The sequence below is a fragment of the Macaca nemestrina genome, chromosome 15 (genome assembly GCF_043159975.1).
Source record: "Macaca nemestrina isolate mMacNem1 chromosome 15, mMacNem.hap1, whole genome shotgun sequence".
Lineage (NCBI taxonomy): Eukaryota > Metazoa > Chordata > Mammalia > Primates > Cercopithecidae > Macaca > Macaca nemestrina.
The window spans coordinates 74822871-74844296 of record NC_092139.1 but is presented as its reverse complement, the minus strand read 5'-3'; positions in this window follow the sequence as shown (position 1 = coordinate 74844296).

Sequence of the window (21426 nt, the reverse complement as noted above, 5' to 3'; positions counted from 1 at the left end):
AAAGAGATCCACGAAATACAGATGTAACTCTGTGAGATGAATTAGCAGAACACTAAGCAGTTTCTCAGAAAGCTTCTTTCCAGATTTCATCGGAGGATATTTCCTTTTTCAACATAGCCCTCTAAGGGCTTCCAAATATCACTTTGCCAATTCCACAAGAACTGTCTTAGCGAAAGGCTTCTTGAGGGGAAAGCTGTAACTCTGTGAGATGATTTCACAGAACGCAAAGAAGTTTCTCAGAAAGCTTCTTTCTCTTTGTTATCGGAGGATATTTCCTTTGACCCTATAGTCATCAATGGGATCCGAAATATCTGTTCTCAGATTCCACAGAAATAAGGCTAGCAAAGAGATCCACGAAATACAGATGTAACTCTGTGAGATGAATTAACAGAACACAAAGCAGTTTCTCAGAAAGCTTCTTTCCAGATTTCATCAGAGGATATTTCCTTTTTCAACATAGCCCTATATGGGCTTCCAAATATCACTTTGCCAATTCCACAAGAACTGTCTTAGCGAAAGGCTTCTTGAGGGGAAAGCTGTAACTCTGTGAGATGATTTCACAGAACGCAAAGAAGTTTCTCAGAAAGCTTCTTTCTCTTTGTTATCGGAGGATACTACCTTTGGCCCTATAGTCTTCAATGGGATCCGAAATATCTGTTCTCAGATTCCACAGAAATAATGCTGCCAAAGAGATCCACGATATACAGATGTAACTCTGTGAGATGAATTAACAAAACACTTAGCAGTTTCTCAGAAAGCTTCATTCCAGATTTCATCTGAGGATATTTCCTTTTTCACCATAACCCTCTAAGGGCTTCCAAATATCACTTTGCCAATTCCACAAGAACTGTCTTAGCGAAAGGCTTCTTGAGGGGAAAGCTGTAACTCTGTGAGATGATTTCACAGAACGCCAAGTAGTTTCTCAGAAAGCTTCTTTCTCTTTGTTATCGGAGGATATTTCCTTTGGCCCTATAGTCTTCAATGGGATCTGAAGTATCTGTTCTCAGATTCCACAGAAATAAGGCTAGCAAAGAGATCCACGAAATACAGATGTAACTCTGTGAGATGAATTAGCAGAACACTAAGCAGTTTCTCAGAAAGCTTCTTTCCATATTTCATCTGAGGATATTTCCTTTTTCACCGTAGCCCTCTATGGGCTTCCAAATATCACTTTGCAAATTCCACAGGAACTGTCTTAGCGAAAGGCTTCTTAAGTGGAAAGCTGTAACTCTGTGAGATGATTTAACAGAACACAAAGAAGTTTCTCAGAAAGCTTCTTTCTCTTTGTTATCGGAGGATATTTCCTTTGTCCCTATAGTCTTCAATGGGATCCGAAATATCTGTTCTCAGATTCCACAGAAATAAGGCTAGCAAAGAGATCCACGAAATCCAGATGTAACTCTGTGAGATGAATTAACAGAACACTAAGCAGTTTCTCAGAAAGCTTCTTTCCAGATTTCATCTGAGGATATTTCCTTTTTCACCATAGCCCTCTATGGGCTTCCAAATATCACTTTGCCAATTCCAAAAGAACTGTCTTAGTGAAAGGCTTTTTGAGGGGAAAGCTGTAACTCTGTGAGATGATTTCACAGAACACAAAGAAGTTTCTCAGAAAGCTTCTTTCTCTTTGTTATCCGAGGATATTTCCTTTGGCCCTATAGTCATCAATGGGATCCGAAATATCTGTTCTCAGATTCCACAGAAATAAGGCTAGCAAAGAGGTCCACGAAATACAGATGTAACTCTGTGAGATGAATTAACCGAACAGTAAGCAGTTTCTCAGAAAGCTTCTTTCCAGATTTCATCGGAGGATATTTCCTTTTTCAACATAGCCCTCTAAGGGCTTCCAAATATCACTTTGCCAATTCCACAAGAACTGTCTTAGCGAAAGGCTTTTGAGGGGAAAGCTGTAACTCTGTGAGATGATTTCACAGAATGCAAAGAAGTTTCTCAGAAAGCTTCTTGCTCTTTGTTATCGGAGGATATTTCCTTTGTCCCTATAGTCTTCAATGGGATCCGAAATATCTGTTCTCAGATTCCACAGAAATAAGGCTAGCAAAGAGATCCACGAAATACAGATGTAACTCTGTGAGATGAATGAACAGAACACGAAGCAGTTTCTGAGAAAGCTTCTTTCCAGATTTCATCTGAGGATATTTCCTTTTTCACCATAGCCCTCTATGGGCTTCCAAATATCACTTTGCCAATTCCACAAGAACTGTCTTAGCGAAAGGCTTCTTGAGGGGAAAGCTGTAACTCTGTGAGATGATTTCACAGAACACAAAGAAGTTTCTCAGAAAGCTTCTTTCTCTTTGTTATCCGAGGATATTTCCTTTGGCCCTATAGTCTTCAAAGGGATCGGAAATATCTGTTCTCAGATTCCACAGAAATAAGGCTAGCAAAAAGATCCACGAAATACGGATGTAACCCCGAGAGATGAATTAACCGAACACTAAGCAGTTTCTCAGAAAGTTTCTTTCCAGATTTCATCTGAGGATATTTCCTTTTTCACCATAGCCCTCTAAGGGCTTCCAAATATCACTTTGCCAATTCCACAAGAACTGTCTTAGCGAAAGGCTTCTTGAGGGGAAAGCTGTAACTCTGTGAGATGATTTCACAGAACGCAAAGAAGTTTCTCAGAAAGCTTCTTTCTCTTTGTTATCGTAGGATATTTCCTTTGGCCCTATAGTCATCAATGGGATCCGAAATATCTGTTCTCAGATTCCACAGAAATAAGGCTATCAAAGAGATCCACGAAATACAGATGTAACTCTGTGAGATGAATGAACAGAACACGAAGCAGTTTCTCAGAAAGCTTCTTTCCAGATTTCATCTGAGGATATTTCCTTTTTCAACATAGCCCTCTATGGGCTTCCAAATATCACTTTGCCAATTCCACAAGAACTGTCTTAGCGAAAGGCTTCTTGAGGGGAAAGCTGTAACTCTTTGAGATGATTTCACAGAACGCAAAGAAGTTTCTCAGAAAGCTTCTTTCTCTTTGTTATCGGAGGATACTACCTTTGGCCCTATAGTCTTCAATGGGATCCGAAATATCTGTTCTCAGATTCCACAGAAATAATGCTGCCAAAGAGATCCACGAAATCCAGATGTAACTCTGTGAGATGAATTAACAAAACACTTAGCAGTTTCTCAGAAAGCTTCTTTCCAGATTTCATCTGAGGATATTTCCTTTTTCACCATAGCCCTCTATGGGCTTCCAAATATCACTTTGCCAATTCCACAAGAACTGTCTTAGCGAAAGGCTTCTTGAGGGGAAAGCTGTAACTCTGTGAGATGATTTCACAGAACGCAAAGAAGTTTCTCAGAAAGCTTCTTTCTCTTTGTAATCGGAGGATATTTCCTTTGGCCCTATAGTCTCAATGGGATCTGAAATACCTGTTCTCAGATTCCATAGAAATAAGGCTAGCAAAGAGATCCACGAAATACAGATGTAACTCTGTGAGATGAATTAACAGAACACTAAGCAGTTTCTCAGAAAGCTTCTTTCCAGATTTCATCTGAAGATATTTCCTTTTTCACCATAGCCCTTTATGGGCTCCAAATATCACTTTGCCAATTCCACAAGAACTGTCTTAGCGAAAGGCTTCTTGAGGGGAAAGCTGTAACTCGGTGAGATGATTTCACAGAACACAAAGAAGTTTCTAAGACAGCTTCTTTCTCTTTGTAATCGGAGGATATTTCCTTTGGCCCTATAGTCTTCAAAGGGATCCGAAATATCTGTTCTCAGATTCCACAGAAATAAGGCTAGCAAAGAGATCCACGAAATACAGATGTAACTCTGTGAGATGAATGAACAGAGCACGAAGCAGTTTCTCAGAAAGCTTCTTTCCAGATTTCATCTGAGGATATTTCCTTTTTCACCATAGCCCTCTATGGGCTTCCAAATATCACTTTGCCAATTCCACAAGAACTGTCTTAGCGAAAGGCTTCTTGAGGGGAAAGCTGTAACTCTGTGAGATGATTTCACAGAATGCAAAGAAGTTTCTCAGAAAGCTTCTTTCTCTTTGTTATCAGAGGATATTTCCTTTGGCCCTATAGTCTTCAATGGGATCCGAAATATCTGTTCTCAGATTCCACAGAAATAAGGCTAGCAAAGAGATCCACGAAATAAAGATGAAACTCTGTGAGATGAATTAACAGAACACTAAGCAGTTTCTCAGAAAGCTTCTTTCCAGATTTCATCTGAGGATATTTCCTTTTTCACCATAGCCCTCTATGGACTTCCAAATATCACTTTGCCAATTCCACAAGAACTGTCTTAGCGATAGGCTTCTTGAGGGGAAAGCTGTAACTCTGTGAGATGATTTCACAGACTGCAAAGAAGTTTCTCAGAAATCTTCTTTCTCTTTGTTATCGGAGGATATTTCCTTTGTCCCTACAGTCTTCAATGGGATCCGAAATATCTGTTCTCAGATTCCACAGAAATAAGGCTAGCAAAGAGATCCACGAAATACACATGTATTTCTGTGAGATGAATTAACAGAACACTAAGCAGTTTCTCAGAAAGCTTCTTTCCAGATTTCATCTGAGGATATTTCCTTTTTCACCATAGCCCTCTATGGGCTTCCAAATATCACTTTGCCAATTCCACAAGAACTGTCTTAGCGAAAGGCTTCTTGAGGGGAAAGCTGTAACTCTGTGAGATGATTTCACAGAACACACAGAAGTTTCCAAGAAAGCTTCTTTCTCTTTGTTATGGGAGGATATTTCCTTTGGCCCTATAGTCTTCAATGGGATCCGAAATATCTGTTCTCAGATTCCACAGAAATAAGGCTAGCAAAGAGATCCACGAAATACAGATGTAACTCTGTGAGATGAATTAACAGAACACTAAGCAGTTTCTCAGAAAGCTTCTTCCCAGATTTCATCTGAGGATATTTCCTTTTTCACCATAGCCCTCTATGGTCTTCCAAATATCACTTTGCCAATTCCACAAGAACTGTCTTAGCGAAAGGCTTCTTGAGGGGAAAGCTGTAACTCTGTGAGATGATTTCACAGAACGCAAAGAAGTTTCTCAGAAAGCTTCTTTCTCTTTGTTATCGGAGGATATTTCCTTTGGCCCTATAGTCATCAATGGGATCCGAAATATCTGTTCTCAGATTCCACAGAAATAAGGCTAGCAAAGAGATCCACGAAATACAGATGTAACTCTGTGAGATGAATTAACAGAACACTAAGCAGTTTCTCAGAAAGCTTCTTTCCAGATTTCATCAGAGGATATTTCCTTTTTCAACATAGCCCTCTATGGGCTTCCAAATATCACTTTGCCAATTCCACAAGAACTGTCTTAGCGAAAGGCTTCTTGAGGGGAAAGCTGTAACTCTGTGAGATGATTTCACAGAACGCAAAGAAGTTTCTCAGAAAGCTTCTTTCTCTTTGTTATCGGAGGATACTACCTTTGGCCCTATAGTCTTCAAAGGGATCCGAAATATCTGTTCTCAGATTCTACAGAAATTATGCTGCCAAAGAGATCCACGATATACAGATGTAAATCTGTGAGATGAATTAACAAAACACTTAGCAGTTTCTCAGAAAGCTTCATTCCAGATTTCATCTGAGGATATTTCCTTTTTCACCATAACCCTCTAAGGGCTTCCAAATATCACTTTGCCAATTCCACAAGAACTGTCTTAGCGAAAGGCTTCTTGAGGGGAAAGCTGTAACTCTGTGAGATGATTTCACAGAACGCCAAGTAGTTTCTCAGAAAGCTTCTTTCTCTTTGTTATCGGAGGATATTTCCTTTGGCCCTATAGTCTTCAATGGGATCTGAAGTATCTGTTCTCAGATTCCACAGAAATAAGGCTAGCAAAGAGATCCACGAAATACAGATGTAACTCTGTGAGATGAATTAGCAGAACACTAAGCAGTTTCTCAGAAAGCTTCTTTCCAGATTTCATCTGAGGATATTTCCTTTTTCACCGTAGCCCTCTATGGGCTTCCAAATATCACTTTGCAAATTCCACAGGAACTGTCTTATCGAAAGGCTTCTTAAGTGGAAAGCTGTAACTCTGTGAGATGATTTAACAGAACACAAAGAAGTTTCTCAGAAAGCTTCTTTCTCTTTGTTATCGGAGGATATTTCCTTTGTCCCTATAGTCTTCAATGGGATCCGAAATATCTGTTCTCAGATTCCACAGAAATAAGGCTAGCAAAGAGATCCACGAAATCCAGATGTAACTCTGTGAGATGAATTAACAGAACACTAAGCAGTTTCTCAGAAAGCTTCTTTCCAGATTTCATCTGAGGATATTTCCTTTTTCACCATAGCCCTCTATGGGCTTCCAAATATCACTTTGCCAATTCCAAAAGAACTGTCTTAGTGAAAGGCTTTTTGAGGGGAAAGCTGTAACTCTGTGAGATGATTTTACAGAACACAAAGAAGTTTCTCAGAAAGCTTCTTTCTCTTTGTTATCCGAGGATATTTCCTTTGGCCCTATAGTCATCAATGGGATCCGAAATATCTGTTCTCAGATTCCACAGAAATAAGGCTAGCAAAGAGATCCACGAAATACAGATGTAACTCTGTGAGATGAATTAACCGAACAGTAAGCAGTTTCTCAGAAAGCTTCTTTCCAGATTTCATCGGACGATATTTCCTTTTTCAACATAGCCCTCTAAGGGCTTCCAAATATCACTTTGCCAATTCCACAAGAACTGTCTTAGCGAAAGGCTTCTTGAGGGGAAAGCTGTAACTCTGTGAGATGATTTCACAGAATGCAAAGAAGTTTCTCAGAAAGCTTCTTGCTCTTTGTTATCGGAGGATATTTCCTTTGTCTCTATAGTCTTCAATGGGATCCGAAATATCTGTTCTCAGATTCCACAGAAATAAGGCTAGCAAAGAGATCCACGAAATACAGATGTAAGTCTGTGAGATGAATGAACAGAACACGAAGCAGTTTCTCAGAAAGCTTCTTTCCAGATTTCATCTGAGGATATTTCCTTTTTCACCATAGCCCTCTATGGGCTTCCAAATATCACTTTGCCAATTCCACAAGAACTGTCTTAGCGAAAGGCTTCTTGAGGGGAAAGCTGTAACTCAGTGAGATGATTTCACAGAACGCAAAGAAGTTTCTCAGAAAGCTTCTTTCTCTTTGTTATCAGAGGATATTTCCTTTGGCCCTATAGTCTTCAAAGGGATCCGAAATATCTCTTCTGAGATTCCACAGAAATAAGGCTAGCACAGAGATCCACGAAATACAGATGTAACTCTGTGAGATGAATTAACAGAACACTAAGCAGTTTCTCAGAAAGCTTCTTTCCAGATTTCATCTGAGGATAATTCCTTTTTCACCATAGCCCTCTATGGGCTTCCATATATCACTTTGCCAATTCCACAAGAACTGTCTTAGCGAAAGGCTTCTTGAGGGGAAAGCTGTAACTCTGCGAGATGATTTCACAGAACACAAAGAAGTTTCTCAGAAAGCTTCTTTCTCTTTGTTATCGGAGGATTTTTTTTTGGCCCTATAGTCTTCAATGGGATCCGAAATATCTATTCTCAGATTCCACAGAAATAAGGCTAGCAAAGAGATCCACGAAACACAGATGTAACTCGGTGAGATGAATTATCCGAACACTAAGCCGTTTCTCAGAAAGCTTCCTTCCAGATTTCATCTGAGGATATTTCCTTTTTCACCATAGCCCTCTATGGGCTCCCAAATATCACATTGCCAATTCCACAAGAACTGTCTTAGCGAAAGGCTTCTTGAGGGGAAAGCTGTAACTCAGTGAGATGATTTCACAGAACGCAAAGAAGTTTCTCAGAAAACTTCTTTCTCTTTGTTATCGGAGGATATTTCCTTTGGCCCTATGGTCTTCAAGAGGATCCAAAATATCTGTTCTCAGATTCGACAGAAATACGTCTAGCAAAGAGATCCATGAAATACAGATGTAAATCTGTGAGATGAATTAACCGAACACTTAGCAGTTTCTCAGAAAGCTTCTTTGAAGATTTCATCTGAGGGTAATTCTTTTTCACCATAGCCCACTATGGGCTTCCAAATATCACCTTGCCAATTCCACAAGAACTGTCTTAGCGAAAGACTTCTTGAGGGGAAAGCTGTAACTCTGTGAGATGATTTCACAGAACGCAAAGAAGTTTCTCAGAAAGCTTCTTTCTCTTCGTTATCGGAGGATATTTTTTTTGGCCCTATAGTCTTCAAAGGGATCCGAAATATCTGTTCTCAGTTTCCACAGAAATAAGGCTAGCAAAGAGATCCACGAAATACAGATGTAACTCTGTGAGATGAATGAAATGAACACTAAGCAGTTTCTCAGAAAGCTTCTTTCCAGATTTCATCTGAGGATATTTGCTTTTTCACTATAGCCCTCTATGGGCTTCCAAATATCACTTTGCCAATTCCACAAGAACTGTCTTAGCGAAAGGCTTCTTAAGGGGAAAGCTGTAACTCTGTGAGATGATTTCACAGAACACAAAGAAGTTTCTCAGAAAGCTTCTTTCTCTTTGTTATCGGAGGATATTTCCTTTGGCCCTATGGTCTTCAATGGGATCCGAAATATCTGTTCTCAGATTCCACAGAAATAAGGCTAGCAAAGAGATCCACGAAATCGAGATGTAACTCTGTGAGATGAATGAACAGAACACTAAGCAGTTTCTCAGAAAGCTTCTTTCCAGATTTCATCTGCGGATATTTCCTTTTTCACCATAGACGTCTATGGGCTTCCAAATATCACTTTGCCAATTCCACAAGAACTGTCTTAGCGAAAGGCTTCTTGAGGGGAAAGCTGTAACTCTGTGAGATGATTTCACAGAATGCAAGGAAGTTTCTCAGAAAGCTTCTTTCTCTTTGTTATCGGAGGATATTTCCTTTGGCCCTATGGTCTTCAATGGGATCCGAAATATCTGTTATCAGATTCCACAGAAATAAGGCTAGAAAAGAGATCCACAAAATACAGATGTAACTCTGTGAGATGAATTAACAGAACACTAGGCAGTTTCTCAGAAAGCTTCTTTCCAGATTTCATCTGAGGATATTTGCTTTTTCACTATAGCCCTCTATGGGCTTCCAAATATCACTTTGGCAATTCCACAAGAACTGGCTTAGCGAAAGGTTTCTTGAGGTGAAAGCTGTAACTCTGTGAGATGATTTCACAGAACACAAAGAAGTTTCTAAGAAAGCTTCTTTCTCTTTGGAATCGGAGGATATTTCCTTTGGCCCTATAGTCTCAATGGGATCTGAAATACCTGTTCTCAGATTCCATAGAAATAAGGCTAGCAAAGAGATCCACGAAATACAGATGTAACTCTGTGAGATGAATTAACAGAACACTAAGCAGTTTCTCAGAAAGCTTCTTTCCAGATTTCATCTGAAGATATTTCCTTTTTCACCATAGCCCTTTATGGGCTCCAAATATCACTTTGCCAATTCCACAAGAACTGTCTTAGCGAAAGGCTTCTTGAGGGGAAAGCTGTAACTCGGTGAGATGATTTCACAGAACACAAAGAAGTTTCTAAGAAAGCTTCTTTCTCTTTGTAATCGGAGGATATTTCCTTTGGCCCTATAGTCTTCAAAGGGATCCGAAATATCTGTTCTCAGATTCCACAGAAATAAGGCTAGCAAAGAGATCCACGAAATACAGATGTAGCTCTGTAAGATGGATGAACAGAGCACGAAGCAGTTTCTCAGAAAGCTTCTTTCCAGATTTCATCTGAGGATATTTCCTTTTTCACCATAGCCCTTTATGGGCTTCCAAATATCACTTTGCCAATTCCACAAGAACTGTCTTAGCGAAAGGCTACTTGAGGGGAAAGCTGTAACTCTGTGAGATGATTTCACAGAATGCAAAGAAGTTTCTCAGAAAGCTTCTTTCTCTTTGTAATCAGAGGATATTTCCTTTGGCCCTATAGTCTTCAATGGGATCCGAAATATCTGTTCTCAGATTCCACAGAAATAAGGCTAGCAAAGGGATCCACGAAATAAAGATGAAACTCTGTGAGATGAATTAACAGAACACTAAGCAGTTTCTCAGAAAGCTTCTTTCCAGATTTCATCTGAGGCTATTTCCTTTTTCACCATAGCCCTCTATGGACTTCCAAATATCACTTTGCCAATTCCACAAGAACTGTCTTATCGATAGGCTTCTTGAGGGGAAAGCTGTAACTCTGTGAGATGATTTCACAGACTGCAAAGAAGTTTCTCAGAAATCTTCTTTCTCTTTGTTATCGGAGGATATTTCCTTTGTCCCTATAGTCTTCAATGGGATCCGAAATATCTGTTCTCAGATTCCACAGAAATAAGGCTAGCAAAGAGATCCACGAAATACACATGTATTTCTGTGAGATGAATTAACAGAACACTAAGCAGTTTCTCAGAAAGCTTCTTTCCAGATTTCATCTGAGGATATTTCCTTTTTCACCATAGCCCTCTATGGGCTTCAAATATCACTTTGCCAATTCCACAAGAACTGTCTTAGCGAAAGGCTTCTTGAGGGGAAAGCTGTAACTCTGTGAGATGATTTCACAGAATGCAAAGAAGTTTCTCAGAAAGCTTCTTTCTCTTTGTTATCGGAGGATATTTCCTTTGGCCCTATAGTCTTCAATGGGATCCGAAATATCTGTTCTCAGATTCCACAGAAATAAGGCTAGCAAAGAGATCCACGAAATACAGATGTAACTCTGTGAGATGAATTAACAGATCACTAAGCAGTTTCTCAGAAAGCTTCTTTCCAGATTTCATCTGAGGATATTTCCTTTTTCACCATAGCCCTCTATGGTCTTCCAAATATCACTTTGCCAGTTCCACAAGAACTGTCTTAGCGAAAGTCTTCTTGAGGGGAAAGCTGTAACTCTGTGAGATGATTTCACAGAACACAAAGAAGTTTCTCAGAAAGCTTTTTTCTCTTTGTTATCGGAGGATATTTCCTTTGGCCCTATAGTCTTCAAAGGGATCGGAAATATCTGTTCTCAGATTCCACAGAAATAAGGCTAGCAATAAGATCCACGAAATACAGATGTAACCCCGTGAGATGAATTAACCGAACACTAAGCAGTTTCTCAGAAAGTTTCTTTCCAGATTTCATCTGAGGATATTTCCTTTTTCACCATAGCCCTCTATGGGCTTCCAAATATCACTTTGCCAATTCCACAAGAACTGTCTTAGCGAAAGGCTTCTTGAGGTGAAAGCTGTAACTCTGTGAGATGATTTCACAGAACGCAAAGAAGTTTCTCAGAAAGCTTCTTTCTCTTTGTTATCAGAGGATATTTCCTTTGGCCCTATAGTCATCAATGGGATCCGAAATATCTGTTCTCAGATTCCACAGAAATAAGGCTAGAAAAGAGATCCACGAAATACACATGTAACTCTGTGGGATGAATTAACAGAACACTAAGCAGTTTCTCAGAAAGCTTCTTTCCAGATTTCATCTGAGGATATTTCCTTTTTCAACATAGCCCTCTATGGGCTTCCAAATATCACTTTGCCAATTCCACAAGAACTGTCTTAGCGAAAGGCTTCTTGAGGGGAAAGCTGTAACTCTGTGAGATGATTTCACAGAACGCAAAGAAGTTTCTCAGAAAGCTTCTTTCTCTTTGTTATCAGAGGATACTACCTTTGGCCCTATAGTCTTCAATGGGATCCGAAATATCTGTTCTCATATTCCACAGAAATAATGCTGCCAAAGAGATCCACGAAATCCAGATGTAACTCTGTGAGATGAATTAACAGAACACTTAGCAGTTTCTCAGAAAGCTTCTTTCCAGATTTCATCTGAGGATATTTCCTTTTTCACCATAGCCCTCTAAGGGCTTCCAAATATCACTTTGCCAATTCCACAAGAACTGTCTTAGCGAAAGGCTCCTTGAGGGGAAAGCTGTAACTCTGTGAGATGATTTCACAGAACGCCAAGTAGTTTCTCAGAAAGCTTCTTTCTCTTTGTTATCGGAGGATATTTCCTTTTGCCCTATAGTCTTCAATGGGATCTGAAATATCTGTTCTCAGATTCCACAGAAATAAGGCTAGCAAAGGGATCCACGAAATACAGATGTAACTCTGTGAGATGAATTAACAGAACACTAAGCAGTTTCTCAGAAAGCTTCTTTCCAGATTTCATCTGAGGATATTCCCTTTTTCACCATAGCCCTCTATGGGCTTCCAAATATCACCTTGCCAATTCCACAAGAACTGTCTTTGCGAAAGGCTTCTTGAGGGGAAAGCTGCAACTCTGTGAGATGATTTCACAGAACGCAAAGAAGTTTCTCAGAAAGCTTCTTTCTCTTTGTTATCGGAGGATATTTCCTTTGGCCCTAAGGTCTTCCTTGGGATCCGAAATATCTGTTCTCAGATTCGACAGAAATACGGCTAGCAATGAGATCCACGAAATACAGATGTAACTCTCTGATATGAATTAACAGAACACTAAGCAGTTTCTCAGAAAGCTTCTTTCCAGATTTCATCTGAGGATATTTCCTTTTTCACCATAGCCCTCTTTGGGCTTCCAAATATCACTTTGCCAATTCCACAAGAACTGTCTTAGCGAAAGGCTTCTTGAGGGGAAAGCTGTAACTCAGTGAGATGATTTCACAGAACGCAAAGAAGTTTCTCAGAAAGCTTCTTTCTCTTTGTTATCGGAGGATATTTCCTTTGGCCCTATAGTCTTCAATGGGATCCGAAATATCTCTTCTGAGATTCCACAGAAATAAGGCTAGCCCAGAGATCCACGAAATACAGATGTAACTCTGTGAGATGAATTAACAGAACACTAAGCAGTTTCTCAGAAAGCTTCTTTCCAGATTTCATCTGAGGATATTTCCTTTTTCACCATAGCCCTCTATGGTCTTCCAAATATCACTTTGCCAATTCCACAAGAACTGTCTTAGCGAAAGGCTTCTTGAGGAGAAAGCTGTAACTCTGTGAGATGATTTCACAGAACACAAAGAAGTTTCTACGACAGCTTCTTTCTCTTTGTAATCGGAGGATATAACCTTTGGCCCTATAGTCTTTAATGGGATCTGAAATACCTGTTCTCAGATTCCACAGAAATAAGGCTAGTAAAGAGATCCACGAAATACAGATGTAACTCGCTGAGATGAATTACCCGAACACTAAGCAGTTTCTCAGAAAGCTTCTTTCCAGATTTCATCTGAGGATATTTCCTTTTTCACCATAGACCTCTATGGGCTTCCAAATATCACATTGCCAATTCCACAAGAACTGTCTTAGCGAAAGGCTTCTTGAGGGCAAAGCTCTAACTCTGTGAGATGATTTCACAGAACACAAAAAGTTTCTACGAAAGCTTCTTTCTCTTTGTAATCGGAGGATATATCCTATGGCCCTATAGTCTTCAAAGGGATCGGAAATATCTGTTCTTAGATTCCACAGAAATAAGGTTAGCAAAGAGATCCACGAAATACAGATGTAACTGTGTGAGATGAATGAACAGAACACTAAGCAGTTTTTCAGAAAGCTTCTTTCCAGATTTCATCTGAGGATATTTCCTTTTTCACCGTAGCCCTCTATGGGCTTCCAAATATCACTTTGCCAATTCCACAAGAACTGTCTTAGCGAAAGGCTTCTTGAGAGGAAAGCTGTAACTCTGTGAGATGATTTCACAGAATGTAAAGAAGTTTCTCAGAAAACTTCTTTCTCTTTGTTATCGGAGGATATTTAATTTGGCCTTATAGTCTTCAATGGGATCCGAAATATCTGTTCTCAGATTCCACCGAAATAAGGCTAGCTAAGAGATCCACGAAATACAGATGTAACTCTCTGAGATGAATTAACAGAACACTAAGCAGTTTCTCAGAAAGCTTCTTTCCAGATTTCATCTGAGGATATATCCTTTTTCACCATAGCCCTCTAAGGGCTTCCCAATATCACTTTGCCAATTCCACAAGAACTGTCTTAGCGAAAGGCTTCTTGAGGGGAAAGCTGTAACTCTGTGAGAAGATTTCACAGAACACAAGGAAGTTTCTCAGAAAGCTTCTTTCTCTTTGTAATCGGAGGATATTTCCTTTGTCCCTATAGTCTTCAATGGGATCTGAAATACCTGTTCTCAGATTCCACAGAAATAAGGCTAGCAAAGAGATCCACGCAATACTGATATAACTCTGTGAGATGAATTAACAGAACACTAAGCAGTTTCTCAGAAAGCTTCTTTCCAGATTTCGTCTGAGGATATATCCTTTTTCACAATAGCCCTCTATGGGCTTCAGAATATCACTTTGCCAATTCCACAAGAACTGTCTTAACGAAAGGCTTCTTGAGGGGAAAGCTGTAACTCTGTGAGATGATTTCACAGAATGCAAAGAAGTTTCTCAGAAAGCTTCTTTCTCTTTGTTATCGGAGGATATTTCCTTTGGCCCTATAGTCTTCAAAGGGATCTGAAATATCTGTTCTCATATTCCTCAGAAATAAGGCGAGCAAAGAGATCCACGAAATGCAGATGTAACTCTCTGAGATGAATTAACCGAACACTAAGCAGTTTCTCAGAAAGCTTCTTTCCAGATTTCATCTGAGGATATTTGCTTTTTCACCATAGCCCTCTATGGGCTTCCAAATATCACTTTGCCAATTCCACAAGAACTGTCTTAGCCAAAGGCTTCTTGAGGGGAAAGCTGTAACTCTGTGAGATGATTTCACAGAACGCAAGGAAGTTTCTCAGAAAGCTTCTTTCTCTTTGTTATCGCAGGATATTTCCTTTGGCCCTATGGTCTTCAATGGGATCCGAAATATCTGTTCTCAGATTTCACAGAAATAAGGCTAGCAAAGAGATCCACGAAATACAGATGTAACTCTGTGAGATGAATTAACAGAACACTAAGCAGTTTCTCAGAAAGCTTCTTTCCAGATTTCATCTGAGGATATTTCCTTTTTCACCATAGCCCTCTATGGGCTTCCAAATATCACTTTGCCAATTCCACAAGAACTGTCTTAGCGAAAGGCTTCTTGAGGGGAAAGCTGTAACTCTGTGAGATGATTTCACAGAACGCCAAGAAGTTTCTCAGAAAACTTCTTTCTCTATGTTACCGGAGGATATTTCCTTTGGCCCTATAGTCTTCAATGGGATCCGAAATATCTGTTATCAGATTCCATAGAAATAAGGCTAGCAAAGAGATTCACGAAATACAGATGTAACTCCGTGAGATGAATTAACAGAACACTAAGCAGTTTCTCAGAAAGCTTCTTTCCAGATTTCATCTGAGGATATTTCCTTTTTCACCATAGCCCTCTATGGGCTTCCAAATATCACTTTGCCAATTCCACAAGAACTGTCTTAGCGAAAGGCTTCTTGAGGAGAAAGCTGTAATTCTGTGAGATGATTTCACAGAACACAAAGAAGTTTCTACGACAGCTTCTTTCTCTTTGTAATCGGAGGATATAACCTTTGGCCCTATAGTCTTTAATGGGATCTGAAATACCTGTTCTCAGATTCCACAGAAATAAGGCTAGTAAAGAGATCCACGAAATACAGATGTAACTCTGTGAGATGAATGAACAGAACACTAAGCAGTTTCTCAGAAAGCTTCTTTCCAGATTTCATCTGAGGATATTTCCTTTTTCACCATAGACCTCTATGGGCTTCCAAATATCACATTGCCAATTCCACAAGAACTGTCTTAGCGAAAGGCTTCTTGAGGGCAAAGCTGTAACTCTGTGAGATGATTTCACAGAACACAAAGAAGTTTCTACGAAAGCTTCTTTCTCTTTGTAATCGGAGGATATATCCTAAGGCCCTATAGTCTTCAAAGGGATCGGAAATATCTGTTCTTAGATTCCACAGAAATAAGGTTAGCAAAGAGATCCACGAAATACAGATGTAACTCTGTGAGATGAATGAACAGAACACTAAGCAGTTTCTCAGAAAGCTTCTTTCCAGATTTCATCTGAGGATATTTCCTTTTTCACCATAGCCCTCTATGGGCTTCCAAATATCACTTTGCCAATTCCACAAGAACTGTCTTAGCGAAAGGCTTCTAGAGGTGCAAACTGTAACTCTGTGAGATGATTTCACAGAACACAAAGAAGTTTCTACGAAAGCTTCTTTCTCTTTGTAATCGGAGGATATTTCCTTTGGCCCTATGGTCTTCAATGTGATCCGAAATATCTGTTCTCAGATTCCACAGAAATAAGGCTACCAAAGAGATCCACCAAATACAGATGTAACTCTCTGAGATGAATTAACAGAACACTAAGCAGTTTCTCAGAAAGCTGCTTTCTCCGTTTCATCTGAGGATATTTCCTTTTTCACCATAGCCCTTTATGGGCTTCCAAATATCACTTTGCCAAATCCACAAGAACTGTCTTAGCGAAAGGCTTCTTGAGAGGAAAGCTGTAACTCTGTGAGATGATTTCACAGAACGCAAAGAAGTTTCTCAGAAAGCTTCTTTCTCTTTGTTATCGGAGGATATTTCCTATAGCCCTATAGTCTTCAAAGGGATCCGAAATATGTGTTCTCTGATTCCACAGAAATAAGGCTAGCAAAGAGATCCACGAAATACAGATGTAACTCTGTGAGATGAATTAACAGAACACTAAGCAGTTTTTCAGAAAGCTTCTTTCCAGATTTCATCTGAGTATATTTCCTTTTTCACCATAGCCCTCTATGGGCTTCCAAATATCACTTTGCCAATTCCACAAGAACTGTCTTAGCGAAAGGCTTCTTGAGGGCAAAGCTGTAACTCTGTGAGATGATTTCACAGAACACAAAGAAGTTTCTCAGAAAGCTTCTTTCTCTTTGTAATCGGAGGATATTTCCTTTGTCCCTATAGTCTTCAATGGGATCTGAAATACCTGTTCTCAGACTCCAAAGAAATAAGGCTAGCAAAGATATCCAGGAAATACAGATGTAACTCTGTGAGATGAATTAACAGAACACTAAGCAGTTTCTCAGAAAGCTTCTTTCCAGATTTCATCTGAGGATATTTCCTTTTTCACCGTAGCCCTCTATGGGCTTCCAAATATCACTTTCCCAATTCCACAAGAACTGTCTTAGCGAAAGGCTTCTTGAGGGGAAAGCTGTAACTCTGTGAGATGATTTCACAGAATGCAAAGAAGTATCTCAGAAAGCTTTTTCTCTTTGTTATCGGAGGATATTTCCTTTGGCCATATAGTCTTCAAAGGGATCCGAAATATCTGTTCTCAGATTCCACAGAAATAAGGCTAGCAAAGAGATCCACGAAATACAGAGGTAACTCTGTGAGATGAATTAACAGAACACTAAGGAGTTTCTCAGAAAGCTTCTTTCCAGATTTCATCTGAGGATATATCCTTTTTCACCATAGCCCTCTAAGGGCTTCCAAATATCACTTTGCCAATTCCACAAGAACTGTCTTATCTAAATGCTTCTTGAGGGGAAAGCTGTAACTCTGTGAGATGATTTCACAGAAGGCAAAGAAGTTTCTCAGAAAGCTTCTTTGTCTTTGTTATCGGAGGATATTTCCTTTGGCCCTGAAGTCTTCAAGGGGATCCGAAATATCTGTTCTCAGATTCCACAGAAATAAGGCTAGCAAAGAGATCCACGAAATACAAATGTAACTCTGTGAGATGAATGAACAGAACACTAAGCAGTTTCTCAGAAAGCTTCTTTCCAGATTTCATCTGAGGATATATCCTTTTTCACCATAGCCCTCTAAGGGCTTCCAAATATCACTTTGCCAATTCCACAAGAACTGTCTTAGCGAAAGGCTTCTTGAGGGGAAAGCTGTAACTCTGTGAGATGATTTCACAGAATGCAAAGAAGTTTCTCAGAAAGCTTCTTTGTCTTTGTTATCGGAGGATATTTCCTTTGGCCCTATAGTCTCCAATGGGATCCGAAATATCTGTTCTCAGATTCCACACAAATAAGGCTACCAAAGAGATCCACGAAATATAGATGTAACTCTGTGAGATGAATTAACAGAACACTAAGCAGTTTCTCAGAAAGCTTCTTTCCAGATTTCATCTGAGGATATTTCCTTTTTCACCATAGCCCTCTAGGGGCTTCCAAATATCACTTTGCCAATTCCACAAGAACTGTCTTAGCGAAAGGCTTCTTTAGTGGAAAGCTGTAACTCTGTGAGATGATTTCACAGAACGCAAAGAAGTTTCTCAGAAAGCTTCTTTCTCTTTGTTATCAGAGGATATTTCCTTTGGCCCTATAGTCTTCAATGGTATCCGAAATATCTGTTCTCAGATTCCACAGAAATAAGGCTAGCAAAGAGATCCAAGAAATACAGATGTAACTTTGTGAGATGAATTAACAGAACACTAAGCAGTTTCTCAGAAAGCTTCTTTCCAGATTTCATCTGAGGATATATCCTTTTTCACCATAGCCCTCTAAGGGCTTCCCAATATCACTTTTCCAATTCCACAAGAACTGTCTTAGCGAAAGGCTTCTTGAGGGGAAAGCTGTAACTCTGTGAGATGATTTCACAGAACACAAAGAAGTTTCTCAGAAAGCTTCTTTCTCTTTGTTATCGGAGGATATTTCCTTTGGCCCTATAGTCTTCAATGAGATCCGCAATATCTGTTCTCAGATTCCACAGAAATAAGGTTAGCAAAGATATCCACGAAATACAGATGTAACACTGTGAGATGAATTAACAGAACACTAAGCAGTTTCTCAGAAAGCTTCTTTCCAGATTTCATCTGAGGATATTTCCTTTTTCACCATAGCCCTCTATGGGCTTCCAAATAACACTTGGCCAATTCCACAAGAACTGTCTTAGCAAAAGGCTTCTTGAGGGGAAAGCTGTAACTCTCTGAGATGATTTCACAGAACACAAGGAAGTTTCTCAGAAAGCTTCTTTCTCTTTGTAATCGGAGGATATTTCCTTTGTCCCTATAGTCTTCAATGGGATCTGAAATACCTGTTCTCAGATTCCACAGAAATAAGGCTAGCAAAGAGATCCCCGCAATACTGATGTAACTCTGTGAGATGAATTTACAGAACACTAAGCAGTTTCTCAGAAAGCTTCTTTCCAGATTTCATCTGAGGATATATCCTTTTTCACAATAGCCCTCTATGGGTTTCAGAATATCACTTTGCCAATTCCACAAGAACTGTCGTAGCGAAAGGCTTCTTGAGGGGAAAGCTGTAACTCTGTGAGATGATTTCACAGAACGCAAAGTAGTTTCTCAGAAAGCTTCTTTCTCTTTGTTATCAGGGGATATTTCCTTTGGCCCTGTAGTCTTCAAAGGGATCCGAAATATCTGTTCTCATATTCCTCAGAAATAAGGCTAGCAAAGAGATCCACGAAATACAGATGTAACTCTTTGAGATGAATTAACCGAACACTAAGCAGTTTCTCAGAAAGCTTCTTTCCAGATTTCATCTGAGGATATTTGCTTTTTCACCATAGCCCTCTATGGGCTTCCAAATATCACTTTGCCAATTCCACAAGAACTGTCTTAGCGAAAGGCTTCTTGAGGGGAAAGCTGTAACTCTGTGAGATGATTTCACAGAACGCAAGGAAGTTTCTCAGAAAGCTTCTTTCTCTTTGTTATCGCAGGATATTTCCTTTGGCCCTATGGTCTTCAATGAGATCTGAAATATCTGTTCTCAGATTTCACAGAAATAAGGCTAGCAAAGAGATCCACGAAATACAGATGTAACTCTGTGAGATGAATTAACACAACACTAAGCAGTTTCTCAGAAAGCTTCTTTCGAGATTTCATCTGAGGATATTTCCTTTTTCACCATAGCCCTCTATGGGCTTCCAAATATCACTTTGCCAATTCCACAAGAACTGTCTTAGCGAAAGGCTTCTTGAGGGGAAAGCTGTAACTCTGTGAGATGATTTCACAGAACGCAAAGAAGTTTCTCAGAAAACTTCTTTCTCTATGTTACCGGAGGATATTTCCTTTGGCCCTATAGTCTTCAGTGGGATCCGAAATATCTGTTATCAGATTCCATAGAAATAAGGCTAGCAAAGAGATTCACGAAATACAGATGTAACTCCGTGAGATGAATTAACAGAACACTAAGCAGTTTCTCAGAAAGCTTCTTTCCAGATTTCATCTGAGGATATTCCCTTTTTCACCATAGCCCTCTATGGGCTTCCAAATATCACTTTGCCAATTCCACAAGAACTGTCTTAGCGAAAGGCTTCTTGAGGAGAAAGCTGTAACTCTGTGAGATGATTTCACAGAACACAAAGTAGTTTCTACGACAGCTTCTTTCTCTTTGTAATCGGAGGATATAACCTTTGGCCCTATAGTCTTAAATGGGATCTGAAATACCTGTTCTCAGATTCCACAGAAATAAGGCTAGTAAAGAGATCCACGAAATACAGATGTAACTCTGTGAGATGAATGAACAGAACACTAAGCAGTTTCTCAGAAAGCTTCTTTCCAGATTTCATCTGAGGATATTTCCTTTTTCACCATAGACCTCTATGGGCTTCCAAATATCACATTGCCAATTCCACAAGAACTGTCTTAGCGAAAGGCTTCTTGAGGGCAAAGCTCTAACTCTGTGAGATGATTTCACAGAACACAAAAAGTTTCTACGAAAGCTTCTTTCTCTTTGTAATCGGAGGATATATCTTATGGCCCTATAGTCTTCAAAGGGATCGGAAATATCTGTTCTTAGATTCCACAGAAATAAGGTTAGCAAAGAGATCCACGAAATACAGATGTAACTCTGTGAGATGAATGAACAGAACACTAAGCAGTTTCTCAGAAAGCTTCTTTCCAGATTTCATCTGAGGATATTTCCTTTTTCACCGTAGCCCTCTATGGGCTTCCAAATATCACTTTGCCAATTCCACAAGAACTGTCTTAGCGAAAGGCTTCTTGAGGGGAAAGCTGTAACTCTGTGAGATGATTTCACAGAACGCAAAGAAGTTTCTCAGAAAGCTTCTTTCTCTTTGTTATCGGAGGATATTTCCTTTCGCCCTAAAGTCTTCAAAGGGATCCGAAATATCTGTTCTCAGATTCCACAGAAATAAGGCTAGCAAAGAGATCCACGAAATACAGATGTAACACTGTGAGATGAATTATTCAAACACTAAGCAGTTTCTCAGAAAGCTTCTTTCCAGATTTCATCTGAGGATATTTCCTTTTTCACCATAGCCCTCTATGGGCTTCCAAATATCACTTTGCCAATTCCACAAGAACTGTCTTAGCGAAAGGCTTCTTGAGGGGAAAGCTGTAACTCTGTGAGATGATTTCACAGAACGCAAAGAAGTTTCTCAGAAAGCTTCTTTCTCTTTGTTATCGGAGGATATTTTTTTTGGCCCTATAGTCTTCAAAGGGATCCGAAATATCTGTTCTGAGATTCCACAGAAATAAGGCTAACAAAGAGATCCACGAAATACAGATGTAACTCTGTGAGATGAATTAACAGAACACTAAGCAGTTTCTCAGAAAGCTTCTTTCCAGGTTTCATCTGAGGATATTTCCTTTTTCACCATAGCCCTCTAGGGGCTTCCAAATATCGCTTTGCCAATTCCACAAGAACTGTCTTAGC